The sequence below is a fragment of the Acanthisitta chloris genome, unplaced genomic scaffold (genome assembly GCF_000695815.1).
Source record: "Acanthisitta chloris isolate BGI_N310 unplaced genomic scaffold, ASM69581v1 scaffold9134, whole genome shotgun sequence".
Taxonomy (NCBI): Eukaryota; Metazoa; Chordata; class Aves; order Passeriformes; family Acanthisittidae; genus Acanthisitta; species Acanthisitta chloris.
In genome coordinates this window covers 1-16,452 of record NW_008669830.1, presented here as the reverse complement: position 1 = coordinate 16,452, position 16,452 = coordinate 1, and positions in this window count along the sequence as shown.

Sequence of the window (16,452 nt, the reverse complement as noted above, 5' to 3'; positions counted from 1 at the left end):
GAAAAACTGTGGGTGAAGGAGGAAAGAGCTCTTCTCTAAAGACCTAGGGACACTTCCTTGTACTACCTTTCTAGAATTCATTTGTCTTTTTGCATTATTTCTTCATCATGTGATGTATTTCTTACAACTTTTTTCCTTAGTACCCTTTTACTTTTCTTTTCTGTCCTCTTCTGTCACACAGCCTCATCTCCTATACCTTTCCCTCCTACTGGTACCTCCTTTTTGTCCTGTGTGGGAAATGATTCACCTCCTTCACCCACCAGTACCCAGCCTGATGTTTGGTCTAGCACAGACCCCGTAAAGGTCATGTTGTTGCCACCTTTCCTAAGTGACCAGGCACAGCATGTTAGTGTCCGGGGACCCTTTCGCCTCTTCTGCCAAGCCACAGGTAAGTTGAAGGACCCTGTATAAGCACCATTTTTCTGCATTAAAGGCGTAACTATGTCACCGCGTACTGTGTATGCTTTACCTTTGTGATGCTTTGGGCGGGGGGAAAAGGGAGAAGAAGGATGATTTCAGGATGTCACACACTGTTAGCAGGAATCAGTCACTGTAAATGCTGCACTGCACAATGGAGGCTCTGGTTTAGCAGCCTGCTGTAGTATGTTGATTTTGTTAGCCTCACTTACACTGAATCAGGGTTGTATATGGATGTTTAGCAGGTAGATATTTTATATTTTCATTGTTGATATATAATGCCATTTGAAAAATACACTTCTATTGGATTTGAATTCAGCATGTTTTCTGGACCAGGTCAGTTATTTCTTTTTTTGTCTTACTTCAAATGGTAAAGTAATTACCAGTAACAGGAACTTCGATTTTATGATGAACATAGTATCTGAGGTGTACAGGAAAAGGACAAAGCTCTTTTTCTCTGTAGAAATTCAACACTTAACCTTCCAACTGTTGGTTAGATGCGTAAAAATTACGATTTATAATTGCCAGTTTAAGCTAGGTGTGGTTTAATGGATCTAAACAGGTCTTCCGATGTAACCTTATTCTGTACAGGAAGAGATTATATAGACTGAGTAATTTTTAAAAGTAGTATTGTTTCATATTGGTATCTCTGTTCATGTCTTAACATTACATGGAGTCAGAGCAAAATGCATAAATCTTTATTAGTGTAGGGCATAACAAAGGCATTATTTGGTTTTCCATGACTAGAAAGAACAACACTGAGATGATGATTATTTCATTGAATAGAGTAATTTAGATTGGAAAGGACTTTTCAGCAATAATTCATTGATTTTTTGCTATAAACGGTGCAGAAACTTCATTGTCCGTGGTGGGAAAAAATTGTAACGATAGCATAAATAGCACAAAGATTCAAACAGTTTGATAACTGTCCTACAGACCTGGAATTTATTTTGAAATTACACCTGTTTTAACATGATGTTCATGCTGCTTTTAAAAATTGTCAGTAATTGTATTTGCCTTGGCAGTGAACTTAAGAAGGAAGGAACAGTGTCTTAAAGTCAGCCTGTGGAATTCACTCCTCTGGAGGCAGGAGTGAACAGTGGAAGAAACTAAGAAGCACCAAACATCTGAGAGGTGTAGTGGTGGCACAGGCAGGGCCAGCGTGGCCCAGCTGTGGAAGCATTCTGACTCCTCTCAGAGAGCAGTGAAGAACTGGACTTTGTATTGTGGATGGGGGTTTTATTGCCCTTGGGAAACAAAGCAATTGGCTGATACATCATACCCTCCTCTTACCCAGATTTACAACTTCAGTCTGTTGATTTGAAATAAACAGACAAATGCAAAGCAGCATAACAAACTGACAGGGATATTTTGTGTCTGTCTGAGACCTGCATGTCAGTCAGGATGTCTAACTTTATCCTGGGTGGGGTGTCTAAGCAAGTGCTTTTGCTGGGAAGCTGTCTAAGCTGTCTGCTTACATTTATTCACATTTCTTCAGTGTTCTTCTCTTGATAAATACCACATTTATGTAAACATAGCTGTAATGGAACTTGATTTCCCTCAGCTATGCATACAAGGTAAAACGTTCACAAGGAGCAGAAAGGTTAAATGAGACTGGCAGAGAGTGAAATGTTGTGCCTGGTTGTCCACATAAAGGATGTGGTATCCACAAATGTATGGTGTAAATGCATAGATTATCACATCACCCAGTCAAATACCCCAAGCATATTTTAAATATAAGTTTGTAACACTATGAGAATTGCTCAATCTCTTTGTAAAAATTTTTTAATTGTAAATGTCTGTTTCAAGCTGTCTGGAAACTCAGCAGGAGTTGGTGAGTTCTTTTGTTCATCCCTTACTCATCCCACATCTGTTAACCTGAAAGCTCACCCAGAGATAACACTTTACAACCTTGTAATTGGCTCATTTTGGTGACGTGACGTTAGCGTGGATACAGCACAAACAGCCACTGGTGACATACTGTCACTCTGAAAAATTAGGTTTTCAAGAATGGAATACTCCTGCCTTTCCTGAAATGGAGGGAATAAATCTCCCTTTGTGAATTTCCTCCCAGTTGCTCTCCCCTGAGGTGTGTCTGATCATGTTTCTCCAGGGCCATGTACGCTATATGTTCACAGGCAAATGTTAGCTCTCCTGTGTACTTCTTGTAATAAACTTCTCTCATTAAGGAATATTTAAACCCTTTAAAGACATTTGAGGCAAGCTTCAAATAAATTGTACAAAATACTACACCATCTGGTGCAGAGGAGAGACAGTGAGCTGATGATTTATTCACTCACCTGCCTTATAATTTCTCTGGTGTGCTCCGTTGAAATGAGGTGTAGTATGAACAGGCTTTTCCTAGCAGTTTTGGTTCTGCTTGAAGATGTTTTACTGACACCTCCTTCCTCAGCTTTAGCATAGTATATCCTTGTCGGTAAATTCACACACAAGTGACATATTAAAATACCTCAATTAAGATGAGCAACAATATAAATGCATTTATAGTCAGAAATAGTGCAACATACTATGCTTTATTTATATTTCTGTCCTGCAGATTCAGACTCTCTCAGTGTCCTTAGTGTCACTGAGTCTCTCTGCCTCCCTTAGTTTGTCTGTAGCTGGAGTTTTTACATCATGGGTTCTTTTCAGTCTTGGTAAAATAACCCCAGGTGTGTCAGTGAGGAAGTTCTGTGAACTCAGCAATACACTTTAAAAGAGTTATTGCATTAAGATTCTGTGATGGGTATCTGATAACACCCACATACAGTGCCTGTTCCCTGTGGTTATGTGCTAATAAAGGGAGTACAAGAAGACTTCCCACATCTGTGCAGGAAAAGATCTGTAACTTGCAATAATCAGAATTGCAAGTGGTTTACTAGAGATTTCTCTCTCTGGTGAAGCCTGAAGTTGCACTGAAAGGCATGCAGAAGTGTGGGAAAAATGTAAAACACAATGCACTGTGCTTCACTTCGGGCTTCTGCAGGCTGAGTAAGACTCTAGACAAGGCATCTGCAGAGTGAGCCTGAAACAGATCTCATCCCAGGCTGTGTCCAGGTGCCTGGGGGCTGTCTGTCCTGGTGTCACCAGGTGCTAATGTAACACAGGTCCAGCAGTAGGGCTCAAGAACACATTCCTTGGTCTGCCCGATTTGCCTCTGGGAGGAGGAGCTTATTTGTCAGATGCTGACTTACCCATCTAAATGAGTAAGTCATTCTTGGGTGAGGCTTCAATTGCATGGAGGTGTACAGCATCCAGAGCAGAATGAACGTGCACAGGAATGTGCTTTGTGCTAGACAAAATGCTTGTCTAGGACTACAAACGACAGCATTTAAATTACAGCATGGCAGTATCTTAACCTGGAGTTTACTTCTGTTGTTATTTTTCTGCTCTTACAAGAACATAAGTATCAAACATCAATTTTCCATGGATTTACACTTGTGTTTTATAACCAGTTGCAGTTGGTGTCTCTTAATAATTAACAGCCATGGAAAGATGTTAGTATTTTTTGAAACCTGAAAGTGGTTTAATTAGTAGCTTAGAAAGGAAGAACTTTGCATCTCCCAAGACAATTCAATCCACTCCACAAATATTTTAAAACTTTCTAAAACAATTTTTAAATTTTTAGGCAGTATGTGCTGAGATTTACACCATGATGCTTAGTTGAAGCAATGTCCTTGGCTATAACATGTATGCTTGCTTAGTAATCTGTGGTTGGTTTAGTCTCATATGGGAATGCTAAATTTGCACCTTGTTAAACAATTCCATATCCCACTTTATGAATTAGCTTCTCTGCAGACTGTTAATGTTTTATCTCATGCTGTCTGCCTATGACTCAATTTCAGTGTCTCTGGCTACAGTAATCTGATTGTAGCTGTTCTAATTTTGTAGTTTTACACCAGTTCTCTCAATGATTTCTGCAGTGACTGTACATCACTCAATGGCATCTGGGTATGATAAAACCATTCCTTTGTGCACAACTCTGACATACCACCTGCTTTTTTATTATTTGAGATGCATCTAGAAGAGAAGTTGGAAAATTTCAAGATTGTTGCTTTAATATTTAACGGAAAAGGACTTGGAAGTGTTAAGGTTATAAAATCAAGTAAATATCACAGACCTATTTTGCATAAAAGTCACAGACATTAAAGGTGTCCTTGTTAATTTAGATTGTGATATCTTAGGGCTGTAATTATCTTACTAGATTGCTGGCACTTCTTTTTTCAGACATAGTGACCTGCTGAGACCCTCTGAGGTCCAACTGCATAGAAACCCAACAGCATTAAACACATTTTTAAGTGCTGGCATTATCTGGGCTCTGTTTGCTTCCTCCATAGTGACTTCTGTAAGAAAACTGAAAATTAATTTCTTGAAGAACTGTAACTTGGATGATGCACTCTCAAATTCTGGTATCAACAGCAGATTTTGAAAAATTTAAGTAGAAATTTCTTTTGCTGTATGTGCAAAGGCTATGGCCAAGCTAAGAAATGCATGGCAAGGTGTTCAAAAAAACACATTTTTAGAAAAACTATTATTTTCTTGTAAGGACTAGAGCAAGTTCAGTGTAAGCATAATTTAAATATAAGGTACATAAAAAAGGGGAGAGCAAGGAAAAGAAGTAGAACTAAAAATGTCTTACTTTTTTTCCTCAAAAGATAATTTATTAATTTATTTCTTTTTCTGCTGAATAGAATCTTACCTTGCATGGTAAAATAGAATCTTACCTTGACTGCATTCATACAGATTTTTCCTCTGCAGTAAATAAGGTGCAGTTGGGAAACCTTGTGTGGCTTTTGATAATTTATAAATGCTTAAAACATAAAGACACTAAAATATCTTTCTTTCCATGTGGGAATCAGTCCAGTTAGGACTAGTAGTTGTAGCCATCAAGTAGTTACTACTGTTATAATGTGCTTAAAACATTTCAAGCTACATGTGTTCTGTAGTGTGTCCCATACTTACCAGTAGATAAGTGTTCTTGTACATTCACCAGTGCATTTTACCATCTACATCACATGTCAGCAGAGGGCTTGGGTAAATGCAGCCCATTGCTTGGTTTTCCAGGTTTTCCATTAGTACCTGTGCACAGTTTGAAGAAGCCCTTTCTAGAAATTAACTTGTTAAAAAGTCTCTTGAGACCATAGAAAACAGCTGGTACCTCTGTGAAGCACCAGCTTGGCTGCTTAGTTGTTCAGCTTTTCAACTGGTTTCAGGGACCGAGTGCTGTACAGGCTGTTTGCAGAGACAAACTGATTCAGTCACAAACTGAACAGTATTCTCCATTTGATTTTAATATACACATGATTATGGGGAGACACAAGAGCAGGAAAATGGCTTTGCAGAATCCATGTCAGCTTTTGTAGAATGACCAGGTATGTATGAAGAACTTTGCTGCACATCAGGGTCTTTGAGACCCAATGCATCTTCTAAATGCCTTTTGGCATGTCTTCTCTTGGGAGAGAGAGGGATTCACTTTGGTGTGTGTTTTCTTCTCTGTATGATTTGCTTACAAGGGTTTACTTGACCTCCCAGCTTAGCCTTTCTTCTTTTGCAATTCAGCATAAATATTTCAACCATTTTTCTCCTTGCTAATGTGGAACTCGATTCAGTAATGTCTCAGCTTGGAGCAGTACACTGGCAATAACTCCTTCACCCTGGCCATGATTGAGCAGCTGTATTTCCCAGTCCTGCCTAGTGAGATGTGATGAGTTTGGACTGGTATCAGAATCTCTGGAGCATAACCACAACTTTAAGCTGTTTTCCTCAGAACAGCTTGTGATGCCTGGATTGCAAACTGACTGTCTGTGCACTTACTTTTCTTCCCCCTGAGAGCTACAGCCTGCAGACTTGTAATAATTATTGTCTTGGTGTAATGGCTGATTAACTGGGTACTGCTTTGGAACAGAGCTGTCATCTTTTTTAACCATTTCAGAAACTGCTACCAGAGCTGCTTCAATGTGCTGTGTGCATTGTCCCCTCAGTGGAGATGAAAATCTCATTTCCATCTCTACCAGTCATATTCCTGCTAGATCTGTCTGGCAAATGAAGCAAAACCAGTAGTTTGCATTCTCTGGGGGAGTGATTTTTGGAGAGCATGTTATTCCTTAAAATATGTTCTGTATTTTTCTTCAGTTTAAAAATTAATGTAGTACCCTTATTAGCTGATAGGAGGGCCAAAGATTAGTAAGCAAACAGAAAGTGGAATCTGATTTTTTCTGTCAGTCCCTAGTTCTAGCTTGCTAGTGCTTCATTTAATTTTTCTTCACAGGCAATTATCTGTGTTCCAATTGCAAACCATTTTTCTGGACCCTCTTAGACAACATCTAAATAAGTACTGCCCATGCTGAGATGCATGGACAGTGACCAGTTGTATTTTCATCTAATAGCAGAGTCAGGCATTTTCACAACCTGCCTTTAAATTCCTCTCTGAGAAGGCAGATGCTGTGTCGGATGAACTTCCACCTCCATGTGCTGTGCATCGCCTCCTCTGGTGACTGGCTACTGCTTCCAGCTTTTATGTGGCTACCATTTCGCAGGAAGCACTTCCTGCTTGTCATCTGCCTCAGCAAGGCATCAACTTCATGTTACACACGTGAACTGGTAACTTAACAAAGCACCAGGCTGTCTGAAAGAGTATGTTGTGTGGTCTTCAGTATGAAATACTTGGTGCTCGAAGTAATATCTGTTGGCTTTCCTTGGCTTTTAAAAGTGATTCTTCTCTCATTTCAGTTAGGCTTTCCAGTTTGTCTTCTAGAATGTGTTGTCCCTACTTTAACAAACAAAAGCCACCACCAAAACCCCCACCCCGTTTATACAAGATAAGAGATGATGTAACTTGTACTCGCAGAAAACTGATGCTTGTCTCTGTTTTAAAAGACCTTTTTCCCTCCACTTTCCCTATCAGTTACCCTCCAATGGCTTCATTTACTACTGATTGATTATTTTGGTAGATTAGCAGCAGCAATGACTCAGACTCCTACAAGTCAAGAAACTGTAGCCAACCTTCCAGTCATGTACTGGGTAGTGCTAGTGGTTATTTTCCATATTAATGATTGACTAACCTTTTCCTGGGCTGGCGTTGATCTCTTGATTTAAAATAAACTTCCTGCATCCAGCTTATAGTGCCTTTTTAAAACTTAATCCCTGCTCTGGATGAGAGCTTCCTATATGATCCTGGTTTTCAGAAATCTGGGATGTTTGCTTCAGCAGAATTCAGCAAAGCTGCAAGCTAGATAGCAAGCATTAAATCCAGATGCTGTTCTCTTTCTCTCATTATCTGCTGCACGTGGTGACCTTTGGAAGGGGTTTGTTGTGTGTTGTGTTAGATACGGGAAATTTTTTCCCAAACCTAAACTTCCCATCACAGTGGATAACTTCTGCTAGCTGTTCTGTGTCTAGATTATAGGAATTTGTGGAAAAAACTTTTTGTTACCCTGATGGGATACCTGTGTGTTATCTTCACTGGATTTCAATTTGCTGTCAACATGCAGAAATTAGTTTAGCTAGGGAAAGGTTCAAGAGGTTTAGGCTTGCTGATGGCTGCTACTTTGTTTTACCCAACTCCCCCCTCTCTCTGAGGTGTTCTCTGAATATAGGGAAGCCTTGTTCTAATGCTACCCTTCGAGAACAGGGTTAAAAATGAGGGAAAGCACATTCTAACCCAACAGTAGTGGTGTAGCACTGCTCAGTGTTTCACTCTACAGCTTCACTGGACTGCTTTTGGAACATCTAAGCAGCTCTGCATGGTGCAGCATTTAGCAGAAGGAGCTAGCCTGCTCCCCCAGCCTTATGTCAGTGAGCTCTACTTAATCCATAATCTCCTCCTTTTAAATTAGTATCTCCAAGCTTTCTTGAAAGCCACGTCTATTAGGATGTGATGTGTACATGGCAAATGTTTAATTTGGTCCAAGTTAGCAGGGCACATCACTGTGCTGCTTGGAATCTGTAGCTGTAGGTTTCAATTCTTTAAATCTGGATTTATTTACAGAGTTATTTTAACCTTAGGTCAAATTTGCACCAATAACTTAGTGGGTAGACGTTTATAAGCAGCTGCAGTGGTTTAAGTTTTTACACTATCTATGCCTGCTGAAATTTTTGCTCATGGAAAATATTGAGGCAAAATCATCTGGGTATTAAATACATGGTTTGTGCAAACCAGCCCAACTTGACATAGGTCAGAGAACCCATTCTGCCAGCAGAAACTACCTGGACAGTACCTGGTCAGTACCATCTCATTCAAACTGGGGAAAGCATAGGCATTGAGAATGAAATCTCTATGGAAAAGTTGCAAACACTTCCACAGACACTGGAGATTGTGAAGGGCTTATGCAAAGACAAGGCATAGTGCATACAATGCAGCAAGGCTTTTTGTATTTTTGTTGGATAACTGTTAACCTTTCTCCTAAAATCATCAGCTGTTGAAGTTGACTTTACCTAATCACATTTAATTTAATATATTGAAGGAATGTTTTCAAAGTAAACTGTTGGAAATACTTTTCATTGTTGCTTAGACGTTGTTACTCACATACCTAGATTGTTGTGCTGTTCAATTCTCTGATTATTGTTTTAATATGATTACTTTTTTAAATCTTTCAAGCATTCTTAAAATGGATGGCAAAGTAAGTAGAACAATGTGTCAGAAACTCCTATTTTAAACTTTGCACTGTCATGTAATTAGTTTTATAGCAACAGTAGCAAATGCAGAGTACATGTTAACATTATTTTCCCTCATCTTCAGAAAATATCCTAACCGTTACATCTGAGTCTGAATTTACCTCACTATAGAGTTGTAGTAAATTTGCATTTAACAAATGTCACAGTTTTTGCAGATTACATTGTTTCAGTGTATTTTTTTCTACTGTTCCACCCTGAAAACGAAACCAAAGTTGAGAAGGTAAAAGCACAGTGCCCAAAAACTGGAAACAGGACTGAAACACACACATCAGTAAAATCTCTGACTAGTGCTTGAACCTAGATTTTGCTGTCAGTCCCTATGGGTGGGGATGAGTGTGTGTCTCTGGGGATTTCCACTGCATAGAAAAATGAAGGGTAAAGTTCCCCAGTTGCAACTTCATAAGGGGCTGACCTGGACCAACACAGCTTGCAAAACTTCCTGTATAAGGAAATGGCTGGACTTCAGTCTTTTGGTGAAACGTGGATATAAGCTGAGCTTTTGGCAGATTCCCAGCACAACTGTGATATTTAGCTTCAGAACACAGAGCAGGTTCTCTGGTGTGAGTAGGACATTTGAAGTAAAAGTGTCCTGCACTGAACATGCCCCCTCCTTGCATGGCCCTACAATGGTACTTAAAAGATTCCTCTTTTTCTGCTGTGATTGCAATTACTATTTCTCCATTTGTCCAAATTCCAATTCAGCACCAGTTTACTGAAGTAATTTGTCCCTGGTTCGAGACTTCCTCAATTTTAGCGACATGTGACCTATCTGCTGTTAGCTGTAGAATGAGTACAATCATCCATGAAACACCTCTTAAAACGAGCATGTGCTAGACTAGCTATTTTCAGTCCAGCATGTGCTTGCTCTCTACACTGTTTTAGAGCTGTTTTTAGTCCTCCTCCCACAGAGAAACTCTACAATGCTTTAACTAGATCATGTTCTCTATCATTCACCCTTACCACTAATTTGTGTGTCCATCTTTGGTGGCAGATTAGTTTTATTTCCAAATGAGTTGAGAATTTAACACTATAAACTGAAGAAGAGCATACATGTCAAAAACTACCTTTTTCTTTTTGTCTGCCTGCATTATTATGTAAAGCTTAATTGGTTTTCAGGACACTAATCATAAAATCGGATTTTTCTAGGGAAAAATGCTACATTGATTTGCAGTATTAAGTGCTTATAATAAAAGGTGACTTCTGTAGTAGATTACCTGTTCTGTCAAGGCATATTTGCAAAAGGTTTATTTTCTTTTTACCCCTAATTTCTCTTTACATTTTCTCCTGCTAAAGCTAGTCTAGATCCTAGGCCCAGAGGGAGAAGTAGGCTTATTTCAAACACCAGAATTACTGCAAAGTTTTTAGCTTGGCCCAGATGTCTGTATTTTAAATGAAAAGACTCTGAAGCTGCCAAGGACACTTAACCAACCTTGCTAATTTTCTGGGAACAGCTGTTCTGTCCTCTAGGCTACTGCCAATCTCTGATTTATTCAAATGTTGTCCTCACAGTTAAGACGAGTAATAACAATAAGGCTAGAAGATTAGATTGCTCTTTGTTGTTGATCCAAGGTTCTTTCAAGTTCTGTCTTGCCTAATTGCTTGTTGTAACTAATGGTTGTGCTTTTCCCAATTCTGTCTCTTTCATTACTAGTTCTAGCATCTTTGACACACTGAGTTCTTTAACTTTTTCCCCTACTGGCCTTTTTTATTTCAGATTCTGCGAAGCATGTCTCAGGTGGTTTCAGCTTTGCACAGAAGTTAGCTTGGTCAGCAGTAGGTAATGTGTCCAAGCTCTACAGGAATTCATTTAGGCAGATAGTGCTGATGTTTGTCAACTGCTAAGCCATGTTTGTGGGCTAAGTTCCCCCTTGTGAAAATCTACACAGAATTCCTTATTACCTATAAACTCATTTACAACTTTGGCTTGAACCTAAATTACCAGTGCTAGCTCCTTTTATCCCTGGTTTTTTGTACCCAGAATTTCATCTGAAGAAACCTAAGAAACATTACAATCAACCATTTATGTTTTTAAACCTAGTCTTGAGGTCATAGGCTTTTGTTTTCTTTTTGAAGAGATATCTGTTTTCTTACAGAATAAGCTGACTGACATTTTTATAGGTCCAAATGACTCCTATTTTGTCTGGAAGAAGAATGGACAGAAGATGAAGGCATGCATCATGGAGCAATCTCATATGCTGCTTGATGGCAGAGTGCATGTTCTGAGCTGGGTCAAAGACTCAGTATCAGAAAACACAGAATATACGTGTTCATTCATCTCAAAAGTTGGGAATACAACATCAGAAGTGCTCATCACAGTGGAAGATAAAGGTAGGCTGTGTGCCGTGTTTGGCCTGACCCTGATATGAGTAAAGCTCTGTAATACCCATCAAACATGTGGATAGCTGAAGATGGTAACTCTTGCTTAATGTATTAGTATCCACTTCAAATATTTATGAAAAGATTTTAAGGCCATAAAAACTCCTTCTACCCCCTCCCACAAATGACTAACCTGTAAATGAGTAGTTATGATCTAGAAATGAAACCAAAACCTGCTGAAACAATGGACAAAAATGGGAAGTCAGATGAGTACTAGATAGCTATAAATAGGTACTCTGCAGGGTAATGTAGAAAAATTCTTTAACTCATAAGCACTTAAGAACCTCTACTACACCCAGATTTTTAAAAATCAGATTATTTGTAAACACCTGTAGTTGGGTCAGTTCCCACTGCTCCATTTGGATGCTCACTAGGCAGGAGAGCTCTTAGCTAACTTCAGCAACAGCACAAGACTTTGGCTATCCAAACTGCCTGCTGCAACTAACTCTTGAGAACTTATCCAATGCCTGGAGAAGGCCTGAATAGTCTTTAAAAGACAGCAGGGGCAATATAACATGGATTTTCCCAGCAGGGTGAAGGAAAAAGTAATTAGCTAATTAATACCAAATGTGAATTTGTCAAGTATGGCTCAAGGCTTCTTTTTTCAGTGACACAGAAGAGTAATGGGAATTATGCAAGTTCTTTAGCCATGACTACAGTTACTTTGAAGTCTGTCTTGGACACAGAATGAAGAGTACCTCAATCAAAATACTGTAAAACAGAGAGGGGCTCTGACTGTGCTCTAAAAGCTTTATAACACTGTTGCCAGTGTCCCGAAGGATAAACAGAAAATACTGTGTCACCACCAGTGTTACTTTCAAGAAAAACTGACAGACAGTGCTAAAATTCTAGCAAGATCCAGTAAAACAGCCCTTCTTAAGCTTTCAATGGAACAAAGAACAAGTAGCTATATAGCATTGCTGAAAAATGGAGAAATTACAAACTGGACACAGCACTCTGTATCATGTCACTCTTCTTCCCAGGCTTGGTATGATCTAACCAGAGCATTCCTGTCCTTCTTACATGGGTTTGAACTTGGATTTGTAGCTCGTAATTTCTAGATCGTCAATTACAGATAAAGGCACAAAAGTTGTTTACTCTGGAGGCTACAAAGTTTGTTGCACAGGGGAAGAGACACAACCCTTTCAACAGAACTTATTGCCAAATAACATGAATAGAGCTAGAGCAAAACAGAGGACAAGACAGTGGCTGCTGCTCCTTCTAGCCTGACCCTCCACATGAACTCCTACAGCTAAATAGGTACAGACTTTTGCATCGTGCTCTGGTTATGTAACCATCCCCTGTACAATTCTCAGGTAGTGATGGTCAGGATCGATGGACCAAAGAATTTGATACCTGGAGAAGTGCCATCAGTGAACATGACAAGATGATGCAAAACTGGAGGAAAACATGGGTAAGAATTTTTGAAAAAGATGTCTCACATAATGCTTCCTATGTAACACACTGCAGTCCCAATTTTATAGACTGTCCCTCACTCTTATGCAACTGAACGTATTTATATAATCAAGTGGCTAGTGCTCCAATACATGTCATCATTCTTGACCTCCTCAGCAGTAAAATCTGCTCTGTGACATGTCAGCTCGTTTGTTCAGTCCACTCAGCAAGTGCTCATCAGTCAGTAGTTCTCTTCCTACCCAGAACAGTAAGTCTTTGTATACTGAATATAGTAGATTAATTTTATCACATCTGTAGACTTATTGGATTGCAGAGACTACTCGACTTCATAAATGGCACTGTCCATCAAAGCTGGCTTTTTCTTTAAAAAAAATGGTTCATACCCAGCTACTAATGGTTTTCTTCCAACAGAACAAAGCTTACTTTTGAAAACTTTTGGATATGCATATGAAATAGTTAGCACAGGCAACCTTTAAGCCCCATTTCAACTTTTAAAGCAATATTAACACATAATTCTGAACTTGTTTCTTCAGGAGACATGCAACAAGAAAGACAACCTCTAATGGGCAATGGAATGAAAGCCTCGGAGAATTGTATGCAAGTTAAGAGTACTCAGAACTCTCAGTATCACAGGATTTGGAGATGTCTTTGCAAGTGTTAGTGCTGGCATTAAAACTGATATTCAGGAGAATCACCTCAAGCGTGAAGTCAAAGGGGATATTCTTACTGCACCAAAGAGTAACTGTCCTTACGTGCTCCAGGAGAGGCCACCCATCCCATGCTGGAACTGTGTCTGTTTTTCTGATGCCGGCTACTTCAGCTTAATGAAGAGCAAAAGTAGTCACAGACAGAGTTGTGCACTCAAACAATGCACTATGATGTATGCTGTCTGTTTTGAGTTCATTAAGCAAAACAGTTAATTCTGGGCTTGAGGATCTTGGCATATGATTTAGAGATTAATAATAAGACGTGGATCATATTTATTTAAAGGCATTTCAACTTGTCCACTTATTTTAATACATTTACTCCTATACTCTGTTGCCAGGGTTTTGAAAAGCATTCCTTTCAGGTGTCAGCAAGTTCATTTGCTCAAACACATTTCCTTTGGCAATTTTGCCAGTTTTGGCTGAGGTAGAGTTCATTTCCTTCACTTGGCTAGTATGCAGCTATGTTTTGGATTTGTGCAGAATGCAGTGCTGATAATAGAGATGCTTTTGTTACTGCTGAGCAGAGCTTACACAGAGCCAAGGCCTTTTCTGCTTTCCACACTGGCACGGAAGTTGGGGGTGCATGGGAGATTGGGAGGAGACATGGTCAGGACAGGTGACCCAAACTGCCTAAAGGGATATTCCACACCATATGGCATCATGCTCAGTATATAAAGTGGGAGAAGAAGAAGGGTGGACATTTAGAGTGATGGCATTTGTCTTCCCAAGGAACCGTTACGCGTGATGGGCCCTGCTCTCCTGGAGATGGCTGAACACCTCCTGTCCATGGGAAGCAGTGAATTAATTCGTTGTTTTGCTTTGCTTGTGTGTGCAGCTTTTGCTTTCTCTATTAAACAGTCTTTATCTCAACCCGTGAGTTTTTTAGCTTTTATCCTTCTGATTCCCTCCCTGACCCCAATGGTGTGGGACTGGGCAAGTGGCTGTGTGTTGCTTGGTTGCTGGCTGGAGTAATGAAGTTTCTGTACCAAATGAAGAAGTTCTGACTAATGCTTAAAATACAAGTAGATCACAAAGCACTAAAGTGCAAGGAGGCTCTTTTAGTTTTTGCAAATTATTCTTCTGTATTTCAGATAACTGGAGTAGCTTAAAAAAATTATATGCCAAAAGAATTCTAAACCCATTCCTAGTGATCAGCTGCAGATTAGGTTGTGTAGGTCCTCACAGTGACACTGTTTTACTGCATTGCTGTTCAGAGTTTTGTCCTTCGGCATCTAATAAACAAACGTCTAAGGCATAATTCAATTTTTTTGTCTTGTCTGCTCCATGGTTTTCAATAATCTGGAAGCAGGTAAGATGCCATCTAATAATCAATCCATGCAGATAGATAGCTGCTCCTAGCAATAGCGGAAAGCTTCACACTTACCCACAAATCATCCCCTAACTGGTAAGATTTAAATTGGATTGCTTCCCACTCTGAAGAATGCATTCTCCTCTAAGACTTTAATGACTGACCCTTTTTTTTTCAGTAACAGACCTTGTGGGCACACATGCACAGTAAAAATCCTTATGTACAAACCATTTTCCCTATTTTTCAGACTGGCAATCATAAATTAATACTGATGCACACTTCTGAAACAAATGTTCAGAGGTAGATTTCTTCCCCCATTGTATTCTTGGGACAACTTTTCTTGAAAGTAGACTTTTCTTGAATTGTCACACCTACATTTGTTCAATAGATTTGGTGCAGATTTATGTTTAGTTCTGTGGTGTTGACAAGGAAGATAAAGCTTTGTAAGATTGAGGTCAGAGTTTTAGATGACACAGCTGAGCTTTGATTTGTCACTGCAGCAAATTTTTGGGTGTAGTAAAAAAAATTGCCAGTTTGTGTAGCTCAGTTTTGTAAAAAACATCTGTGTAAGAGAACAAGTGAACACAGCTGTGACACCTTACAGTGAATTCCTTTGCTACACTCTAAGAACAGGAAACAACTCCCTAAGACTATGATCAACCTATAATGTTTCCAAAGTAACTTTTCATGCTATTCTACAGTAAGACAAATAGAAAACATGGTCAAAAAAAAAAAAAGGAAAAAGAAAGCTGTTAATGTGATCTTCCCCAACTGGTTCCCATTCCCTGCAATGACTAGGTTTAGCAGTTTCAGAATTTTAGATATATGTCAAAGTGGCACAAATACAAATGAATAAATCACAACTTACCTCCAGATCAGGGATATATGCTTGCATATTTTTCAGCACTGGGATCTTGCACCATCAATTTCTATTTCAGATTAGAAGAAACTAATACAAAAAGATCATCACCATCATAACTATTGCCCAGCTGTGCATTCAGCTCAAGCCCAGCTCCCTTTGTCAATGTTCTTCCTCAAAACCAACATTTCAAGTATCACTAAATTCCCACCAGAAGAGTTTACTGAAGTCACAACCATTCTTTATAGAAACAATATATTGTAGCAGATTTTATACATTTTACGTTCCACAAAATTGTTTGCATTTTAAAATTATTTAAAGTTTTATACCACTTCTATCTTCACAAGGCAGCTACTTTCCGAAGCATTGCACTACAAATGTTCAGTGTGTTGAAGTACTTACAGACAGGTCAGAGATGCTGTCAGCAGCACATGGCACCCATATCACCTTTCAAAATACCTCACACAAATTAACAAGTGCATCCTTCCAATTACTTTCTTTATGCTTGTCCTCTTACATCTACAACTGTAAACAATAGAATTCATATAGAATATTCCCACTAAGGTGCTCCACCACTATTATAAGCACATTTTGGTTTTAAAATTTTATTTCCTTCTAGGATACAAAATTTCTTTCTTATAAGACAAAAATTTTCCCTGTTTAGATACAAACTGAGATTGCTTATAAACTCTTAG